General features: G+C 42.9%; 1 pseudogene; it reads left to right on the plus strand.

Moving 5' to 3' along the window:
* Positions 1 to 384: 384 nt before the first annotated feature.
* LOC100963201 lies at positions 385 to 739 on the plus strand (annotated as a pseudogene).

Here is a 739-nt window from a genome sequence, read left to right on the forward strand (position 1 = left end):
ATTCAGGCAATAAATCTAAGTAGTATAGTGGGGAAATGTTATAATAACTTAGGTTTTGCAGTACCTTACTATTGTCTTATATAAGGCATTTGCCAATTGGAGAATACCCAGCACGTTTACAGAATAAATTTATGAACATGTTCCAGGAACCCATCTATTTTCTCTGTATTGTTTCCTCTTGGCATTTATAGCAACTTCAGTTTGTCACTGCATAAGGATAAGTGACTTTTTACTTTTTTCCTCCAGCGTTAGCCCTTGTTTAGTGGAATGCACTCATGGCCAGCTTACTTTTCTTTCATCAACCTCAAAAAACCAGGTTGATGGCAACCACCCCTTTCCTCCTCCCACAATCCCTTGCACTCTTCCTAACTTGGGCCCAGCAGAATGGCTCCAGCCAAGAAGGGTGGTGAGAAGAAGAAGGGCCATTCTGCCATCAGCAAGGTGGTGACTCGGGAATACACGGTCAACATTCACAAGTACATCTGTGGAGTGGACTTCAAGAAGCATGCCCCTCGGGCACTCAGAGAGATCCAGAAATTTACCATGAAAGAGATGGGGACTGCAGATATGCGCATTGATAACCAGGCTCAACAGAGCTGTTTGGGCCAAAGGCACAAGAAATGTCACGTTCTGTCTCCACGTACAATTGTCCAGAAAACGTAAAGAAGATGAAGATTTACCAAACAAGGTCCATACTTTGGTTACCTGTGTACCTGTTACCACTTTCAAAAATCTACAG

The sequence above is a fragment of the Otolemur garnettii genome, unplaced genomic scaffold (assembly GCF_000181295.1).
Source record: "Otolemur garnettii isolate 467f Iridium unplaced genomic scaffold, OtoGar3 scaffold00049, whole genome shotgun sequence".
NCBI classification, from domain to species: Eukaryota; Metazoa; Chordata; class Mammalia; order Primates; family Galagidae; genus Otolemur; species Otolemur garnettii.